At 37.8% G+C, this 21,633-nt stretch overlaps 1 long non-coding RNA gene across 4 annotated transcripts in view; it reads right to left on the bottom strand.

The window, feature by feature from the left end:
• LOC141572444 (uncharacterized) overlaps positions 1-21,633 on the bottom strand; it is a 144,482-nt gene that overhangs the window by 119,794 nt on the left and 3,055 nt on the right. For 2 of the 4 annotated variants that reach the window (XR_012497801.1, XR_012497804.1), the window contains exon 3: positions 9,831-14,471. The exons of 1 other annotated variant lie outside the window; for it this stretch is intronic. This is a non-coding gene — a long non-coding RNA (uncharacterized LOC141572444). Of the gene's footprint in view, positions 1-9,830; positions 14,472-21,633 lie in introns of those variants that run through there. One more of the 4 variants, XR_012497802.1, reaches the window with a different exon arrangement.

Below are 21,633 nucleotides of genomic sequence, written 5' to 3'. Positions count from 1 at the left end.
GCTGAACAGAAGATATTCGGCTTTATTTATATTTAATAACATTTTATTGCTATGACCTTTTTCCATGAGTGCTTTCCCACTGAACTCTGACCCTACAGTCATTATCTCCAAGTTCTCTGCAATTGGCAAAAGATATGAGCCACAGCAGTCTCTTATTAATAAGTGCTTATTGAATTAATGAATTAATAAGGGAATGACAAAGAGGAAAACACCAAGAGCATAACTGGTGTTCTTAAATGTTTCTCAATTTTTATTTAAAAATTTTTTCTCTGCAGTTGTTTTAATTCTATTTTTTGGAATCTAATGTTTTTTTCTGTAATAAGTTCCTGTGACATTTTTTTTTTCTAAGCAAAGCAGATATTTGCAGTATATTTTTGTTTGTTTGAATCTTGTTACTGAGATTTTAGGGGTTTAGGCCAGTTAAAATTACATCATATTATAAAGCTCATTTTAATCTGTTTTACTTTTGTGTATACAATTTTGGAGCAATCTAATTTATAAAATAGGACATATTTATGGCACATGGTTTAAATTTTCCTTTCAGTTTTATACTGATTTCCTAAATTCTTTTACACTATTTGTATGGATCTTGTCAATCAAATTTTATTCTGTATATGAGATTAATAGAGAAATATTACATTATAAGCCTTCCAGTTTCCTTGAATGATTTTTAGTATTCCATAACACTTTTTTGTAATTAAGGTTTAAATACCCAATCCCTCAAGAATTGCCATACAGAGAGCTGTCAATCAAAGAATTGGCAGGCTCTGTGAACCGCATGATGAAGTTTTATCCCTACTCTCTGATGCCTTGAAGACCAGCTTTATCGGGCTGATCCTTCATTTCACATGTCTTAGAACTCACTCACACTTCTTATGCTTGGAAATGTAACACACAAAGTGACAACCTAATCCACAGCTAATAAGTTAGCGGCTATAAAAATGAACATCCACATTAACTTGCCAAGCATGGAGGATGGAGGTGTTACACTGTACTCGTGTATATATGTCTGCCAGGGCAATAGTACATATGCCTTTGGAGAGGCTTCTAAGTTATGCAGAGAAGCCGACAATAATTCTTGAACTTTGTTGTCAGGATCCAGTTTCATTTAAGAGCCAAACCAACAGCATCAAAACACTTGGCCATGATCAGCCACCATCCAGCCGGCAAAGAAAACATGTAAAACTAGCCTTTGAGTTGTAAATTTTGTGAAAATCAGGCTATCTCATCACACTCTGTTGTGTCGTAGTTTCCGGTATAGACTTTCACTGAGAGAATAATAGCAGTGAAAGAGTACTTAAATTTTCTTTCTGTATATCTCTTAATTCATTACTCAGCCAAGTAAAATGAATAATTACTATTATTTTTTAGAAAAAAATTTTTATTTAAATTTTAAAGTATAATTATTACCAAATACAAAAATGTAATTCTATTATATTTTTAAATCTACATTCAAAATTTAAAATTTTAAGAGTTTGTTCAGTTGCAAACAATTAATATTTAAATGAATGCATTAAAAAATGTAATGGCAGCCTAATGTTTGAACCCTACCCCATAAAACTGAGCTCTGCCCAATGAAATCTATTTTAAATTTACTTATCCTATATAGTAAGATAGGATATTTGATATATAATGCTTTAACCGCTTATAAATTCTTGATATATACATATTCTGTTAATGTATTATATTTATGAATATTATGTTTGATAAATATAAATTCTCTTGCCCTCTTCTCAATATGATTTTTTAAATTGTGAGCTTGTGATCACATACACGAGGGAGGAGCATCTCCAGTCCACTGGAAAGATGAGTAGAGATTTGTGTTAAGTAGAAGCAAAGCTGTGTGTTGGGAAAGAAAGGAAGCCAACATTTCCCAGTGCCTACTATAGAACATGTTCATTGTATCTTATTTGAACACTTAAAAGAACCTCATGAGGTAGGCATCTTTTATCCCTATACTGATTCATATGTTAAGTCTCAGGAAGGTTGGACAAATGACTCAAAATCACAGAGCTGGTAACTTGTAAAGCTGGGATATAAACCCAATCTAATTAAAGTGTGTTCTTTTTATTATTCCATATAGGCTCTCAATGTACAAAAAGTAACACAGACCATAAGCTCTTCAAAATAGGAGCTCTGCTTAAAGCACCATTGTGTATCAGTATGCCTGTCTGTTTCTCTGTATTCATTCATTCATTCATTCAAGCATCATTCAGTGTCTACTCTGAGCCAGGCACTGTGCTAGGCCCTGGGAATACAATGGTGAACAAGACAGACAAAGGGGAGGGTGATGTCATAGGAATGGTGGCAGCCAGGTGGTCTTCTTGAGTTCTCCTTTGGAACTTACCAAAAATTGAACATCTATAACCCATCAAAGCACTCTCTGCTCATCACACAGAACAGCTAAGAGGCTCATAGGAGGATTACTTGAAGGTGGGCAAATTGGGCGAGCCAGGGAAGAGGGAAGGGAGCAGAGTGGAGACACGGCTCACATCTGCAGCTGCGGAGACGCAGGGGGTCCCAGGACAGAACAGAGGGCACAAGAGCCAGGAGGTGGGCTCTGTCCCTACCTCCCACAGCTGATCTCTCCTGCCGAGAGGGCAGCACATTCAGCATTTGAGGCAGTAACCTCAGCTGAGACCTCCAGCTGGGCCCTAGGTAGGACAAAGGGCGTAAACACTATACCTGGGCCCCTACCCCCACTCTCCCAATCATACCCCCACCCTTCCAGAGACTCAAGCTAGCCCCTGAACTGAGGAGTAGTGTCAGATTACAGAGGAGCCACGGTGCTCAGGATCTGGGAAGACCTGGCTTGCAGCTCTGACCAAGGGAAGAGGCTGGGAAGAGTATGATACTGCTGGGTTGGGAGACAGAAGACTCCTCCATCCGCAGCCCCCACCCTTTCTGGCCTGCCAAGGGCAGGGCAATTACAACAGCAGAGACACTCCCAAGGGTCAGCAGCAGGTAGCAGAGGCAGCTCTGGGCTTTCAGCAGCTCAGCAATCTCCCACACTCCACACACACACACACACACACACACACACACACACACAAACACATATACACACACATACACACATAAACACACACATATACACATATACACACACATACACACATAAACACACACATATACACACATACAGACACACACACACACACACACACACACACACACACACACACGAAAGAAGTGCCCTAAGACTCAGGAGACCTGGGCACAGGGCTGGTTGTGTTACTCTCAGTGCGCATACGTGCAGGCAGGAGCAGAAACTGCACTGACTTTGTTAAAACTACCATCCAGACCCCTTAGCCCCACTCATCTAAATCTGTAGTCCCAGGGTCACTCTGGGCACCAGGCGACCGGCTCTGCCAGCACAAGATACAGAGGACTCTTTGGTACAGCAGAGAACAACCTGGAGATTACTTGGTCGGCTTAAGCCAAGACTGGCGCTGCTTTTTTTATTTTGTTTTGTTTTGTTTTTGTATTTTTTGTATTTTTGCCTGCGTTGAGTGGGGGTTGTCAGTTGTTTTTACATGTGAATGTATTTGAGTTTTTCTTTGTTGTTGTTGTTGTTGTGCTTGGTGATTTGCTTTGATCTGAAACTGCCCTACACCAAGGCCCAGCTCAAGAGGCACAAGATTCAACACACCCAGAGGTCAACTCCAGACTAAACCAGAGGATTACCGGGTTTGACCTACAAGTGACACACACAGAAGAATTCTCTATAGGCACAAGAGCCCATAGGGGCCAAACTTCATCTGAGCAGTCAACCTTCATGCAGCAGAACATCCACTGAGGGCAGAGCCAAGTCTCACATCTAGTCAGCCTAGGAGTCAATCCCATGAACTGATAAACCAAAAGCAATTAAAGATCAACGTTAACAGATCAATATACACAACACAAGAGCACACGCACAGGAGAATAAGGAAGTGGTGCAAATCAAATATAAAGGTCCCATACTGCATAAGATAACCCAGCAAAAATGAAGAACCCTAGGGGATCTACCTAATACATCAAAGCAAACACAGAGAGTTGGCCAGAATGGGGAAACAAAGAAACATGTCCCAAATAAAAGAACAGAAGAAACCTCCAGAATTGGAACCAAATGAAATAGAGGTAACCAACCTATCAGAGACAGAGTTCAGAACACTGATGATAAGAATCTTTAAGGAGCTTAGTGATGACATAAAGAAGGATAGAGAAATCATAAAGAACAACAAGTTAGAACTAAAGAATAAAGTAACTGAAATAAAGAACACACTTGAAGGAATTACCAGCAGGTTAGATGAAGCAGAAGATCGAATCAGTGACTTAGAAGACAAGCTAGCAGAGATCACCCAAGCAGAACAACAAAAAGAAAAAAGAATAAAAAAAAAACAATGAAAATGGTTTAAGAGACTTCTGCGATAACATCAAGTGCAACAAAATGCACATCATAGGAATACGAGAAGGTGAAGAGAGGGAGCAAGGGATCGAGAACATATTTGAAGTAATAGTGTCCAAAAACTTCCCTAACCTGGTGAAGGAAACCAACATACAAGCCCGAGAAGTGCAGAGAGTTCCAAACAGGATAAACGCAAACAGGTCCACACCACGACACACTATAGTTAAAATGGCAAAGGTTAAAGACAAAGAGAGAATCCTAAAAGCAGCAAGAGAAAGACAGCAGGTTATATACAAGGGAACTCCTATAAGACTATCTAATGACTTTTCTACAGAAACATTGCAGGCCAAGAGGGAGTGGCAGGAGATATTCAAAGTGATGGAAAACAAAGCCCTACAACCTAGATTGCTTTATCCAGCAAGGCTCTCATTTAAAATTGAAGGAGAGATAAAGAGCTTCCCAGAAAAGTATACACTAACGGAATTTATTACCACCAAGCCAGCATTGCAGGAAATACTAAAAGGGCTTCTGTAAACAGAAGAAAGATGAAAACAATCTAACTACAAATTTTTAAAAAATGGCAATAACTATGTACCTATCAATAATCACTTTAAATGTAAATGGATTAAAAGCTCCAATCAAAAGACATAGGGTGGCTGAGTGGATAAGAAAGCAAGACCTTTATATATACTGTATACAAGAGACTCACCTCAGATCAAAAGACACACACAGGCTGAAAGTGAAGGGTTGGAGTAAGATATTTCATGCAAATGGAAATGAGAAAAAAGCTGGAGTTGCAATACTTATATCTGACAAAATAGACTTTAAAATGAAGAACACATTAAAAGACACAGATGGGCACTATATAATAATAAAGGGATCGATCTGACAAGAGGACATAACCCTAGTAAACATCTATGCACCAAACATAGGAGCACCTAAATATATAAAACAGATATTGACTGACATAAAGACAGAGATCAACAGTAACACTATCATAGTAGGGGACTTCAACATACCTCTGACAACAAGGGACAGGTCTTCCAGACAGAAAATCAATATGGAAACAACAGCCTTAAATGACACATTGGACCACTTGGATTTAATCGATATTTTCAGAGCATTTCACCCGAAAGCTGCAGAATACACGTTCTTCTCAAGCACACATGGAACATTTTCCAAGATAGACCACATATTAGGCCACAATACAAGTCATGATAAATTTAAGAAAACTGAAATCATACCAATTGCCTTCTCTGACCACAGTGATATGAAATTAGAAATCAACTACAGGAAAAAAAACTGGAAGACACACAAATTCATGGAGGCTGAATAACATGTTACTAAATAATGAAAGGGTCAACCATGAGATCAAGAAAGAAATCAAAAGATATCTCAAGAGAAACGAAAATGAAAATACGATGAACCAGAATCTATGGGATGCAGTGAAAGCAGTCTTAAGAGGGAAATTCATAGCAATGCAGGCCTACCTAAAGAAACAAGAAAAATCACTAATAAACAGTATATCTTCAAACTTAAGCTATCTGGAAAAAGAACAGCAAAATAAGCCCAAAGGGAGTACAAGGAAGTAGATAATAAAGATCAGAGTGGAAATAAATGAAATAGAAACCAGAAAAACAATACAAAAGTTCAATGAATCCAAGAGTTGGTTTTTAGAGAAGATAAAAAAAATCGACAAACCTTAAGACAGACACATTAAAAAAAGAGAGAGAGGACCCAAATTAATAAAATCAGAAATGAAAGAGGAGAAGTGACAACGAACCCCACAGAAATACAAAATATTTTAAGAAATTACTATGAGCAACTATATGCTAACAAATTAGACAATCTGGAAGAAATGGACAATTTTCTAGAAGCATACAACCTTCCAAGGCTAACTCAAGAAGAAACGGAAAACTTGATTAGACTGATCACTACCGGGGAAATTGAATCAGTAATCAACAAGTTCCCAACAAACAAAAGCCCTGCACCAGATGGCTTTACAGGTGAATTCTACAAAACACTCAAAAAGGAATTATAACCTATTCTCCTCAAGCTATTCCAAAAAATTCAGAAGGAGGGAAGGCTCCCAAACACTTTTTACTAGGCCACTATCACCCTGATCCCAAAATCAGACAAAGACACTACAAAAAAAGAAAACTACAGGCCGATATCTCTAATAAACATAGGTGCAAAAATCCTCAACAAAATATTAGCAAACAGAATTCAGCAATACATTAAAACATCATACACCATGATCAAGTGGGATTCATCCCTGGTATGCAAGGGGTGATTCAACATCCAGAAATCAATTAGTGTGATATACCACATTAACAAAATGAAAAATAAAAATCACATGATCATATCAATAGATGCAGGAAAAGCATTTGACAAAATCCAGCAGTCATTTATGATAAAAACCCTTAAGAAAGTGGGAATAGAGGGATCATATATCATCACAATAAAGGCCATATATGATAAACCCACAGCTAACATCATACTCAATGGGGAAAAGCTAAAACCATTCCCCTTAAGATCAGGAACAAGGCAAGGTTGCCCATTTTCTCCACTTCTATTCAACATAGTGCTGGAAGTTCTAGCCACAGCAATCAGACAAGAAAAAGAAATAAAAGGCATCCAAATCAGTAAGGAGGAAGTAAAATTGTCATTATATGCAGATGACATGATACTCTATAGAGAGAACCCTAAAGACTCCACACACACACACACACACACACAAAAAAAAAAAAACTATTAGAACTGATAAATGAATTTAGTAAAGTAGCAGGATACAAAATTAATATTCAAAAATCAGTTGCATTTGTATATACCAAAAATAAAATATCAGAAGGAAAAATTAAGAAAACAATCCATTTACAATTGCTTCAAAGACTATAAAATACCTGGGAATAAATTTAACCAAAGAAGTAAAAGATCTGTACTCAGAAAATTATAAAACACTGAAGAGAGAAATTAAAGAGGATACAAATAGATGGAAACACATACCATGCTCACGGATAGGAAGAATTAATATAGTTAAAATGTCCATACTTCCTAAGGCAATATACAGATTCAACGCAATTCCTATCAGACTACCAAGGACATTTTTCACAGAAATAGAACATATAATCCTAAAATTTATATGAAAACATGAAAGAGCCCAGATAGCCTCAGCAATCTTGAGAAATAAGAACAAAGTGGGAGGTATAATGATACCTGACATCAAATTATATTACAAGGCTACAGTAATCAAAACATCATGGTACTGGCATAAAAACAGACACATAGATCAATGGAACAGACTAGAGAGTCCAGAAATAAATCCATGCCTATATGGCCATTTAATCTATGACAATGGAAGTAAGAATGTACAGTGGGGTAAAGACAGTCTATTCAATAAATGGTGCTGGGAAACCTGGACAGACACATGCAAAAAAAAATGAAGCTGGACCACCACTGTACACCATATACAAGAATAAATTCAAAATGGATTAAAGACTTAAATGTAAGATCTGAAACCATAAAATTCCTAGAAGAAAATATAGGAAGACACTTTACAGACATTACCCGGAGTAAGATTTTTTACTGATATATCCCCATGGGCAAAGGAAGTAAGAGAAAAAATAAACATGTGGGATTACAACAAACTAAAAAGTTGTTTTTTTTTTCACAGCAAAAGAAACTATCAATAAAACAAAAAGGGATCCTACTGAATGGGAGAAGATATTTGCCAATGATATATCTGATTAGGGATTAATATCCCAAACTTATAAAAAACTCACTTAACTCCAAAAAAACAAACAACTCAATTAAAAAATGGACAGAGGATATGAACAGTCATTTTTCTAAACAGGACATACAGATGGCAAACAGACATAAGAAAAAAATGCTCAGCCTCACTAGTCATTAGAGAAATGCAAATAAAAACCACAATGAGATACCACCTCACCCCAGTCAACATGGCTAGCATCAATAAATCAACAAACATCAAGTGTTGGCGCGAATGTGGAGAAAAGGGAACCCTTGTGCACTGTTGGTGGGATTGCAGATTGGTGCAGCCACTATGGAAAACAGTATGGGGGTATCTCAAAAATCTGAAAATAGAATTACCTTATGACACAGCAATTCCACTCCTAGGTATCTATCCGACTAAATCTAAAACTCTAAATCGAAAAAATGTATGCACCCCTATGTTTATTGCAGCTCTATACACAATAACCAAGATGTTGGAACAACCGAAATGCCCATTGGTAGATGACTGGATTACAAAACTGTGGTACATTTATGCAATGGAGTGTTACACAGCCATAAAGAAGCATGAAATCTTACCATTTGCAACAATATGGATGGACCTAGAGAACATTATGTTAAGTGAAATAAGTCAGACAGAGAAAGACAAATACCATATGATCTCACTTATATGTGGAATCTAAAGAAAAGAATAATTGAATGAACTAATCAGAAACAGTCTCAGAGACATAGAGGAAAAACTGAGGGTTGCTAGATGGGGGGGGGGGGGGGGGGGGGGAAGGTGTGGTGATTAGAAAGCACATTTGGTAACCATAAGACTGCCATGGGGATGAAAGTCAATTTGGGGGGAATAAAAAAAAAAATGTTGTAAATTTTTTGTAGTATCCGATGGACACTTGTGTCATTAGGGAGACCACACCAGGGATGATGTAGATGCCTGATCACTGCACTATACACCGGAAGCTGAAGCTGAATAATAATGAATGTCAACCACTATATATATATATGGTTACAAGAAGTGGAGTACAGCATTACGAATAGAGACAGTGGTATGTAATGGCTGTGTGCGATGTCAGAGGAATAGTAGATGGGGGGAGGGGGGTTATCACTGTGTGAGGGATATAAACGATAAATGTCTATTACATTATTTTGTACACCTGAGACAAAAAAGCAAAAAGACAAAAACAAAATCTTAAACTGCAGCAACCAGAGGAAAAATTTCTAGTAGTAAAGTACTCAAGCATTTTAAGAAGGGGTGAGGGATCTTAATCCAACTTCTTATGATTGATAGAAGAGAAGCCATTCTTCCCTCTCTAGTCAAAATTTTGCACTTTCTTGTTTTCCACAGGAAAAGATTTACTCCATGATTAGGATCTTGTTAGGTTCCTCCTTCGGTTTATGTTATACCACATTCCTTTATCAAGACTGTCTATTAGATGCACACAAACTAAAGAAGAGCATTAGCTCTTTGGCACAATTAGGAGTTGTGAATTATTACTATACCCGGAATCAAAATATAAAGGGGGGGATTACATTTTAACATTAGTAAGAATTTTTTTCAACCCAAAAATGTCTCATGTATTTCTGGGAATTCTCATTGTAACAGTTAATTAAAATTATTGATAATTTTTATTAATTAATGTGTTATTACTTTATGTGTTATTGCTGTTTATTCACATACAGAGTAGTTAAAAAACTTAAAGCATTGCTATTAAAATACATAGTCTTCAGTGAAATAAAGGAAGATTTCCTAAACCTCCTCAACACAATTCACCTCTGACTCAACACAATAAAGAGTTATTCCATTTCTGGGTATTTATCCAAAGAAATCCAAAACACTCATTCAATAAGATATATGCACCCCTATGTACATTGCAGCATTATTTAAAATAGCCAAGATATGGAAGCAACCTAATCAGTAAACAATTGGATAAAGAAGATGTGGTATACATTTATACAATGGAATATTACTCAGCCATACAAAGGAATGAAATCTTACCATCTGTAACACATAGATGGACCTAGAAGGTATTACACTAAGTAAAATAAGTCAAACAGAAAAAGACAAATACCACACAATCTCACTTATATGCAGAATCTAAAGAACAAAATCAACAAAGAAAAAGAATGGAAATAGAGTCATCGATACATAGAGCAAACTGATGGTTGCTGGATAGGGGGAGGGTTGGGGGATGCATCAAAAAGACCAAGAGATTAAGAAGTACAAATTGGTAGTTATGAAATAGTCATGGGGATTAAAGTATAGCATAGGGAACATGGTTAATAATATTGTAATAACTATAAATAGTGCCAAGTGGGTACTAGACTAATCGGGAGGAGTCACTTTTTAAATTATACAAATGTCTAACCACTATGATGTACACCTGAAACTAATATAAAATAATACCGAATGTCCACTGCACTTGAAAATAAATAAAAGAGAAAAATGAATAAATAAATAAATAAACAAATATATAAATGTATGTAAAGGAAAAAAGTTGTTCCACAAAATGTTATTACCTTAAATATTTGTAGTAAACTAATATTTTTTTATAATTATAAGGCAAATATTTAATTACTGGGTACAAAGTATAATTGGATCTTCTTTCATCAATTATGGGTCTATTGTAGTATAGAACATGGTATCATGTTCCTATTTTGCAGCTGTATTTACTAATTTTTAAACTTATATTCTTAAGTGCACTAGGTTATTATTCCAACATCAATTTTATATTTGGCATAGTATAGAGTCGTTTTATGAATAAACCTTAGACTATATTAAATTGTCATACTGTAGGTCAAAAATTCTCAAGGATCAGCAATTTCACATGGTTCAAATCTAATCTTCATATACATGTTTTCTTACCCTTTTCCATTATCAGAAGCAATTAGAAAATCGTCTCCCAACCATAAGTGAATGCCTAAAGGAAGTAACATCTTTATAACATATACCCATTCACCGTTTGTAAAAGCAGTTCACCCATCCATAAAAATTAACTTCACACAGGGATGACTGGGTAGATAAGAGGTCTAGAAATCTGATTCTATGTATATTTGAGTTAAGGTCATGGTTTTCACTAAAATAATACAGACAAATTTGTGTTACAGTAAATTCTGTGTTTGAATAATACTTCAAAGGGTGATTGCTAAGCATAAATGACCTACTTATTAATCAATGCCTTTCAAAACAATAAGGAGGAAAAAACTACTGAAAATTGCTCACCAACAATGCCTTTGATAGAATAGAGGAAAAACAGAGGCTCTTCTTTGGAAAACAGGAAGACTGTGGACTTCAATCCGAGAAACCGGTTTGTCCAGGCAGTTTTATTTCACTCTCCTCGAAAGTGAGAATGCCTTGGTCACTTCTGTCTTGAAGCAGTTGTAAGGTCTGGAGAGGACAGCAGGACCTCTGGGGCTGACACATTGCACCCTTGGGCCCCTGAGATCCAGGGAGGAAGTCAGACCTGCCAGGTCTCCACAAGGCCAGGGGTGGCCATAGTTTGCTACTATGGGTAGAATTAGGTGTTACACAAATCATTGGGTAGAAAGAAACTCTTTCCATTTATACCTTTTATGAATCATATTTATATGAAACTCTACATGTGTTTAGCAATACAAGTAGCTTGAACTTCTGGATTTGTTTTATCCATATGTGCATTCTTAGTTCCTGAAAACTCTGAGAAAGAAAAAGAAAGTCTATAAATACAAATTAAAAAAGACATGGTCCCTGCCCATAAAATGTGCACATTCTTCTTGGGCATAAAAGAGGAACAAACATGAAAGAATGAGAAAAAACATCTTGTTACACAGTTCACCTCCTCCCTCAAGGCATTAATTATTACACTACACTGATATAGCCCCCTCCCCTTCTTAATAGCCCAAACTCCAGCTGTGGAGCTAACTGTTGAATAAAGTACTTCCCACAATCCCCTTTTAGCTAGTGAGTCTACCTGGGAGACAATTTAGTCTCTTCATTCTAATCATAGGCTCTTCTGACTTTGTTATCTACCTAAGTCAAATTTTCTCACAGTAGGGCAATACCTCAGAAATCCTAGCTGGAAAATTAAGAACATAAGGCTAGTGAAAAATGACACTCTCATTTGTGGAGCTTACTATGTGCCTTTTATAAGTGTTTTACTTACTTTGTATACCTCTTTCATCCTTACAACATTGCTTGCAAAATGATGCTCAAAAAAGACAATGAGGCACAGCCTCAGCAAAGAATCATCCATGCTTTGTTTACTATAACAACTTGTTCCTCAAATGTTAGCTACCAAATAAGCCAGAGATTGGAACGTGAGAATTGTGTTTATTTGCATGACCATGGAAGTCTGACCTACGCCCCATCCCATCCCATCCAAAGTTTTCAAACTTTCTAGAGAAATTTTGCATTGCATTTGAAAAATCTATTGAGCTATTAAATCTACTAGAAAAGAGAAATGCAAAATACACCTAGTACCCAGGAAATACCATCATTACTTGTGCATGCACTTCCCCTCTGCTGGATCACATGGAACTTGAGGATATTCTTCTACAATGTTTTGCTGAAGCTCAGGATATCTTTTCCCTAGTAAAGTTGTCCTCTTGCCACTGTTTCAACTCCTCGAACAGCAGCACAGGCCTATTTTACATTCCTCTCCTCCATGAGGACTGTGAACATCTGTTCAACATCCTTCAAAACTGGAGCCCGTTCATGCATGGCTCTTTAGGGCACTGGAACACTGACCCACAGCTTTTTCTTATCCAAACTTGATCCTAACTATTTTTAGCCTTGTAGATTGTATTTTTCAACATTTTCGTCATTTTTTAATGTCTCTGCTTATTCTCCTATTTCTCCATGTTGTGTAATATTCCTTTGAGTTTTCTTTTTCCAAGGAATTCAAAGAACTCAATGATTCCGCCCTCCACCCACACACCCTCACGAGTCAGGAGGCTCTCCTCCCTGCTTCTCTGAGGTACAAAATTGTTTGGCTCTGGTGTAGCTCTGTTTTTCCAGCTGTCAAGCAACAGCTGACCAGATTTCTTTTCTACACACTGAAAACTGACATGCAGCAAAGTGTGTTATGTTGTGGTAGGGTGGACGCAAGTTCTCCAGAAAAGCACAGAGGCAAAATGGAATCTTAGAACTCGGAGTGGCTGTGAACCTATGCAGAGAGACAAGCTTAATAATTTTATTGTGTGTCAAGTACCAGGCTATTGCTGGGAATAAACTGGAAGAAAAAAAAACCACAGACAAACCCAGTCCCTGGCCCTTCAAAAGGGAGAAACACAAGTGAGTTAACTTTTACTCATACTCTCTGGAAGCAGAGAGGCAAAACCCCTCACTCAAGCAGGTGACAAGCAAAGCTTCTTAGAGGAGATGGCGCTGGAGTGTAGAAGGTTGACTAGGGTTTAGCCAGGCGAAACACAAGAGAAATGGAATATCAGGCAGAGGGAACATTGTGGTTAAAATTTTGGAAGTAAAGGAGAGGGTAGCAATTCTTAGAAATGCAAGTAGTTTATTGTAGGTGCGGAAGGCTGGGGAGGAGCAGTGAGAAGGAAAGTTACGCAGAGACCAGATCATGTTAAAGAATAGATTTCATCCCACAGTGGCGGAAGCCACTAACTTTAAATGGGAAAGTATCAGAGGCTGCACTGGGGTGAAATTGCAAAACAAGAGGCCAGTCAGAAGAGGTTGGTGCAGTGATCTACACTGGAAGAGACGAAAGCCTGAATAAAGGTGAAGGAATGAGCTTAAAGGGATGTGGAAAAATAAAAGCTATTAAAGAGGTCAATGTGTGGGATAAGGAATGAGTAGACACTAGGGAAGATTCTCGAACTGAGTGGCAAGTGATTCCTCTCACTGAGGTGGAACATAATGGGAAAGGATCACACTTGGGGTGTGTAGGAGGAGGATGGTATGAGTGCGGGTAGAGCCAGCAATAATTAATGATTAACTTACTGTTGGCTAAATTGCATTTGATAGGCCTGAGTCATCCAGGCCTGGACGTCCAGGTGGTTCAGAATCCATCAGAGTGATCCCAATTAAAGAGATAAGTGGAGAAATCATCAGCAGGTGGATAAATTTGAAAGCTTCAAGGACTAGCTGATATTATTTAGTTATTATCTCATTAAATCCTCACAACTCTGTGAAGTAGGTTAAAAGAAAAGATCCTCAGGCGTATAATAATTGGATGACAGACCCAGGCTTGTCTGACTTTAAAATCTTTGTTCTTTTCTCTTCTCCATGCTGATTTCCGGGTGGTATGTTGAGTAGCTGGAAGAAACACTTGTTTCTGTGTTCGTGGCTTCGGTACATTGCCAAGTTTGCTCCAGCCCAACACTGCTATAGTCTCTGGAAGTACAAATATTAACAAAACATGTCTGCCACAGTCAAAGCAGGGTAAGAGAGACAGGAAGCCAACAGGTCATTTCGATATAATATGGGAAGAGCAGTCAGTGATGGAGGTACGTGCAGGATGTGTTTGGCACAACTTTTAAGAATCAGGAAGTGCCTCTGGCTTCAAAAGTTGGGGTAAAATGCATATGTCAATCATGTCACCCTCTAATCAAGTCTGTTCATCAGAGTAAATGAAATTTGAGAGTGGAGAAAGTTGTGGAGAGGTGGAATCTTTGCCTGAAGGGACTGATTTGAGGGGATATTGGCAGAAAAGAGACAATGATAAAGAAGAGACAGCAAGACCTGGGAGGGAAACAGAAGGAAGGGCACTTATAGGAAGGAGCCAAGAGGACTTCCACACTCTAAATGTCAGATCCACAGCCCAGTGCATTCCTGTGTCTTCTGGAAATTCTAATCTCCTCCCCCTAACCTCTCGCCACAAAAAGCATTTGGGGAGCCAATAAAGCCTAATCATGTCTGAGGTTTGATCTTGGGTTTTGCTGGCAAGCTTGGATGGATTAACAATTGTTCGTTTGCTTGTAAACATTATGACCCCAGTGATAGTCCTGACTTATTCCCAGTACACTACCTGCAAGGTCAAATCGCAATAAACATCAACCCGATTGAATCAAAGCTAAATGTAAACAGGCACCTAGTTATACTTAAAACATAGTTTCTCTAAAAATTTTCTAAAATATATATTTTACATAATTGATTTAGCATTTTGAAATTTTTGCTCTTTCATTAGTAGAAGCCAGAGCTCTGAGCTGCCCAGTGAAGAGCCTCTGATTAATTTCTTCTCATTATTCATAACCATCATCTAGTTTCTATCCAAAAGACTTTGGGGGATCTTTTCATTGTTATTCATAACCACATGACCTGGTTTAAAATCAATCTTCTAATCAAGTTCACAATTCATCTTTCAGTTTCTTCTGAAAGCTTTTCTGGTTTATCTGCCAACATATTACTGTTTATACACTAGCGAATATGACATAAAGTAATACTATAAAGAGACAAACAATCTAATAAAATTCTCAAGAAGTAGTCACTTGAGCACTGAGTCTTTTTCTGGGCAGCAAAAAAGTCAAAGTTAACATATAAATATTCAATAAACTCAATAATAGTGCCTTTATATGTATAAGATTCCTATTGAATGATTTACCTGAATTCTTTAGCACCTGCCTGTCTGTCCAAGCATCTTTGATTATTATGACTACTGTAGTCAAATGCCTGAAGAATGTGGACACGTCATTTAAATTGTTAAGGTGGTATGGCTGATAAAGTACACGATAAATAGTGTTGTAACAGCCTTTGGGGTAGTTGGAGAAACAGAAACCAATTAACGAGCTATACTTGCTGCTAAAACACTGGAACGGAGAAATGATAGAATTATTACCTATGATGTCTTTTTAAACATGTAAGGTCTTCCATGGCTGCATCCTCATTCCTTATTATGGAAATAAACAAAGACCACCCAAAGGAGAACAAGCAAAGGCTGTTTTTTCAGGGCTTAATATAACAAGGGAGTCAGTCACCATAATTTGGAATGTGGGCTCACAGGCAGGCAGGGGAGTAGAAGTGCTTCATAGTGAAAACAAGGGGTGGGGCTTCAAATATGCTTTGCCTGAAGATTATTTATCTGGGAAAACAGGAGTCATCTTACAAGATTGGATTGGGGAGTACATTAATCTTTTTCTTGTGGGTCCTGAGTTGGAAGCAAAAGCTAAAAATACAGGGGCTGGCAGTCGCTGACCAAGTCAAGGAGAATTTACAAGAACTTTAATATCATAACATATGGCCCAACATTTGGAATTTTGCAACTTGAGCTATGAAGCTGCTTCAAAGTTTAACTTTGCCCTTTTGGGCTCCGAAACCACCTGCAGAGCCAGCAGTGCCCCCTGTGCTGATTGTACTGTTTTGATAAATCGTACCCCTGTGCGGCTGATAAGCAACATCCTCTGTACTGGAACTGCTCCACCAAAAGCCTTTGTTCTATGAGCCTGAACCAAAACCAGGATGGTGATAAACCTTAATCATATGTTACCCATTGTTCTTTCCATTAAAAGTACAGTTGCCCCCACCAGTCAGAAAATGAATAATGTAAGCTTATAACTTTATTTCTCTAGCAACCCTTCTCCTTTTAAAAAACGTGTTTCCACCCCCTCAAACCCCTCCCCCCAAACACACATCTCAGAAGCTCTCTTCAGTTTATACCAAGGGCTATGTTCTCTGATTTGCAAATCATAAATGAATAAAACTCTCTTCTTTTGGAATTTTTTTTTTTTTAACAACTTGGTCAACTCACTCTGGCAGGTTGCCGTAGAGGTTGTAAGTCAGAATCCAGTTGTTGCATATGGTCTGGCCATTGTCTATTTGCATAACCAGTCTCTCAACACTGAGATTTCAGATATTAGCTTTCCCAGAGTGAACTAAGTATTTTTATCATTTGCTGGAACCAGTTCTCTAAAAGAGTAATGATATTCTGCTGATCTTAAGTAATTATTACGTTCATGCTAGAACTGTAGAGCATGCATTTGCAGTGAGGGCAATATGACCCAAAGAGAGGTAGTTGTTGGGGGCAAAAAAATATTACTCTTTTTATGTATGAAGCACAGATATATGTAGAACATAGAGTACATAACCAGACATACGGTACATCTGTGGTATTTAAGTTTCATGAGGGGTTAGTTTGAAAAAAATATATCTAAAATAGAAGTGGGGGAGTGGAGGAGGATACAGAATAAAACAAAACAAAGTTTGAGAAATATGCTGTAGAGCCCATGTAAATATTTCTACCTAAAACTATGCTTTTCAGCCAGGAAACTAAATAACATCTGACCATCCCTCTTGGACTGCATTTGTAGTTTCTGGGATTTAAAACTTCTTCCCAGTTGGTTTATTTCTGTTTGAAATATTATAACTACTGTCCCTTCTTCTCTCAAAGCACGAGGAATATCATCAGAATAAAGGTTTTTGCATACTCCTGTTGCAAATGCTCCCATGTGGTATCACTAAGATGATACAATTTCCCATGTCGTCATTCTTTTCCATTCCATCTCTTTTATGAAGAGAAACTCAAGCAGCAGAAACCCCTCCATTCAACCAGTCACCCCAGACTCACACATGTACACCACTATCATCACATCTACCACAGGTTTACAGTTTGGAAAACACCAAGGAGGAGATGTCATCATAGCCACAGCCGCTTTGTGAAAATATGGCTCTAAAGATCTTAAACACGTTTTCTCATAAAGTCACACAATTATTTCTTAAGTCAGGGGCTAATATAAGCAAACTCTTCAAATTAAAAAACCCAGAGAACATCCAAAGAACACCAACAAAAGAACAGCAAGAGCATCATCTCCCATTTTTGGTGTCTATTCTAACAGGGAACAAAAGACCTCTATTAAGCACTGAGTGTAAACGGAGACCCGTATTTGCTATTACTGGTAATTGGGACAGGAAAACACCACAAACTACAGCTGGGAAACAGTTTTCATAAAGTTATATGTTAACAAATGTAAATTGACATGATTTAAATCATTTTATGACAACCCCCACTGAAAGAGCCACTGCCCATTTAATTTAGCAACATCAAGTTTATTGACTCTCATCCCACCTTTACTCTTCCCTTTCTCATCTATCCAGCATATGCTACTGCCTGATTCTTATGTCTAACGTTCATGTGTGATTGAAATCCATTCCCTGGCAAAAACTTTCAGTGATTCCTTGGTACATACTGAATATTGAATTTAAGGCTGAAGAATATATTCATGACCAACGTTTATTTCTCAATACTCTCTAGAATACGCTCCGTCTTAGTGAAACTGAATTAACAGATACTTCCTAAAGCTCCTCGGGCTTTCTCACTCAGCCTTTGTATATAATTACCCTTTGGCCAGAAATTTCTTCTTTCCATATATCTCAATCCATGGACTTACCCAGTTACCCATCTGTCTATCATCTATATATCTCCTGGTACAAATGAATTTTCAGGTTCTATCTGAAGTGCAAGCAAATAATTTTTTTAAACTATGGTTAGTATGGAGAGCAGGAAATTGAACAGATGCAGATGGGATCAATGTTGAAGGTAACCAGGAAGAGCAAGTTTTGATCTGGGCTCCAAAGGTTGTGAGATATGAGGTTTGGCCTTAGGGCAGCAGGAAGTCATTCCCACGGCAGAGCAGAATTCCCGACCTGGGTGAAGGACAGGTGAACACTGGGAATGAATACATACATACATACATACACACATACATACATACATACCTCTGTACTTCCTTTCCGTATCCTCCAGAGCGGAGGGCAAGGAGTAAAATCTGTCCAGCTCCCTCTCTACTCCCCTTGCCCTCGCCATGCCATCCTCCTCTCCCTTCTTTCCAATGTGAGATCACAGGCCTCTGGTTCCAGTCCCCAAGAACACAGAGTAAGAGCTGATGTTATTTTCTTCTTCATTTATCATTTAATTTTTTTCATTTATTCACCCCACACTTATTCAATCTTTATGAGGAGACAATTTAACAAATAATACATATTCTAATGGTATTAGGATGTTTATTTGGTTATTTTTCATTTGGGTCTTCCCATACATTCTTCACCCTTATGTTCGCTGTCGACTGCTTTAGGAGGCTAACCCTCATAGATAGCATCCTCTATTGAGAAAAAATAAGATTAAGAGGGCTCTTTTGCCCTCTGCCTTTAGTTGAGGTTAGTCAAGGGGAAGCAACCAGCAAGGTATTGCATGCAGAGAGGAGGAAGAGACCTCTCAGGAGTTATTAAATACTGACCCTAGGTTTATACTAATTTATATGGAGTTAAACCACCATTGTGATCCTGTAGTGTATTGGTTTCCTTTTGCTGCTCTAACAAATTACTACAAATTTAGTGACTTAAAACAACAATTTATTATCTTACAGTTCTTGTAGTCAGAAGTCTAAAATGGGTCCTACCAGGCTAAAGTCAAGGTATCATTAGAGCTGCCTCCATTCTACAGGCTCTGGGGAAGAATTAATTTCCTTGCTTTTTCCAGCTTCTGGACTCTGCCTATATTCCTTGGCTCATTTATCTCCTGACCCATGGAGAGAGATTATGGTAGTAAAAGCCAATTGGAAACCCCTGGAAATGTCACTGTGCATCAGTATTGTAAATCAAAAACAATACTGCTTCCCTAGGCAACTACAGAGATTAGTGTTACTATCTAAAAACTTAAAATATGCATAAGTGTTGTTATCTTATACTCAATTAGCTTTCCTGTTCAGCTTGTGCAAAGTAAGATGGACTATGTAAAATTACTGTGGAGTAATCTTAGCTGCCATTTCAGGTATGGTAATTTTACTGGGTCAAACAATACCGTCCTAGTATCTGTGGCTATTAACCTGATGAACACTTTTTTTTTCTTGAGTTTAATTAATAAAGACCATCTAAAAGAGTTTGCCTTTACCTGGAAGGGGCAGCAATGTATTTTTACCATCTTATTTTAGGACTAAGTCAACTCTCTTGCTTTCTGTAATAATATAGTCTATCTTGATATCTCATAGAACATCACATTAGTCCATTACATTGGTGACATTATTCTAACTGGACCTGGTGTACAGTAAGTAGCAAGTTCCTTACGTGCTTTAAATGTGGCCACAGGGTTGAGGATAAGTCCCATGAAAATTCTGCAAAGTTTCGGTATCCAGTGGTTTTGACCATGTAAGGATATGCCCTCTAAAGTGAAAGTTACTATACCTTGTATGCCCACCACAAGGAGGAACAATGTTTGCTAGAACTCTTTGGATTTGGGAGACAAAATATATCACAAATGGGTGTGCTTTTCTGACCCATTTTCTCAGTGACCTATAAGGCTGTCTGTTTTGAATGGAGCCTAGAGCAAGAGAGGGCTCCCCTGGTCTAGACGATAGTGAAAGCTGCACTAATACTGGGATCTTAATGACTTAACAGTCAGAGATGCTGTATGGAGCCTCCACGCAAGCCCCAACAGGAATATCACAGAGGACATGTCTAAGGTTTAGAACATGACCATACCCTCTTTGCCAATTTATTAGCTATCTATTGATGTGTAACAAAATACTCCAAAACTTTGGGCGCTCATCGTGGATGATGGCTACAACAATCAATGACTAGTCGCTGTATGAAAATCAGTTCCTCTTTCTTTTTATTTTCATGTGCTTCTTTTAATTTGTTTTATTAAAGTATAGTTGTACAATATTATATTAGTAATAGTACAATATTGTGTTAATTTCAGGTGTACATAGTGATTTGACATTTATATACCTGATGATGTGATCATCACATTAAATTTAGTAACTACCTGTCACTGTGAAAAGTCGTTATGATATTATTGACTACATTCCCTGTGCTATACTCTACATTTCCATGGCTTATTTTATAACTGGAAATTTGTACCTTTTTATTCACCTTCATCTTTGTCACCTATCTCCCCACCCTCTTTAGCTCCTCTTTCTACATAGGGTCTTGGTAGAAACTGAAAGCATGATCATGGAACAGCAAGTATATTCATTTTCTAAGGCTACCATAACAAAGTACCACAAACTGGTTAGCTTAAACAACAGAAATGTATTTTCTCACAGTTCTGAAGGCTGGAAGTTTGGAATCAAGGGATTTGCAAGGTTGGTGTTGTCTGAGGGCTGTGAGGGAAGGATGTGTTCCAAATGTCTCTCTTTGGCTTGTAGATGCCTGTCTTCTCCCTCTGTTGCTTCACATCATCTTCTCTCTACATGTGTCTCTGCATCCAAATTTCCCATTTTTATAGGGACACTGACTGGTCATATTAAATTGGATAATGACTTCTTTTTAACCTGATCACTTCTGTGAAGACCTTATCTCCAAAAAAGGTGACTTTCTGAAATGTTGAGGATTAGTACTCCCAACATATCCTTTTGGAAGGGGCCGCAATTCTACCCATAACACCAAGTAACTGTACAACCTGAACTACCCCTAATGAACTGGTTGTTACCTGATCCACCAAATGATGGCTGAGCACATTCAGCAGCAACCCAGTTTTAAGTGAAAATGGCATCTATAAGATATAGGAGATGAACTAAATTGTTCCAGAGGCACAAGAATATCACATGAGCAGAGAATTTAGTCTCCA

This window comes from Rhinolophus sinicus, linkage group LG01 (assembly GCF_036562045.2).
Source record: "Rhinolophus sinicus isolate RSC01 linkage group LG01, ASM3656204v1, whole genome shotgun sequence".
Classification (NCBI taxonomy): Eukaryota; Metazoa; Chordata; class Mammalia; order Chiroptera; family Rhinolophidae; genus Rhinolophus; species Rhinolophus sinicus.
Note: the sequence above shows the minus strand (reverse complement) of the source record. Positions and strands in the feature narration are given on the sequence as shown.